Consider the following 546-nt stretch of genomic DNA (forward strand, 5'->3'; position numbering starts at 1 on the left):
TGTCTGTCTGTCTATCTGTCTGTCTGTCTGTCTGTCTGTCTATCTGTCTGTCTGTCTGTCTGTCTGTCTGTCTGTCTGTCTAGCCAAGTATATTTTCTAATACATAAAAATAAAAATGGAAAATATTATTATTTTTTTTTATTCTTCAATTTGATTTTCAATTATTTTAATTTTATATCTATTTATTTGTTTGGAAACAAATCCCCAGTGTTAATTTAATTTAATTTAATTTACTATTGTAGTTTTTGTTAATATTTTGAATTAGTTGAGTTTTATAATTTCTGTTTTTATTTTAATTTTAGTTCGTTTTAGTAGTTTCCTTGTGTTGTCATTTTAGTTTTTATTATATTCACTTTTTTATTATATTTTTATATTCATTTATTTTCATTCATTGTATATAGTTTTAGGTTTTGTTTATTTTCTTTTAGTTATTTTAGCACTTCAACTTAAACTACATAAAAATGGAAAATGTTGGCAACAAAAGATGTTTTAATTCAGTTAATGTTTATTTTATTTCATTCGTATTTTTAGTTAACAATAATAACC

Source organism: Sinocyclocheilus anshuiensis, unplaced genomic scaffold (genome assembly GCF_001515605.1).
Source record: "Sinocyclocheilus anshuiensis isolate Anshui unplaced genomic scaffold, SAMN03320099.WGS_v1.1 scaffold246, whole genome shotgun sequence".
Taxonomy (NCBI): Eukaryota; Metazoa; Chordata; class Actinopteri; order Cypriniformes; family Cyprinidae; genus Sinocyclocheilus; species Sinocyclocheilus anshuiensis.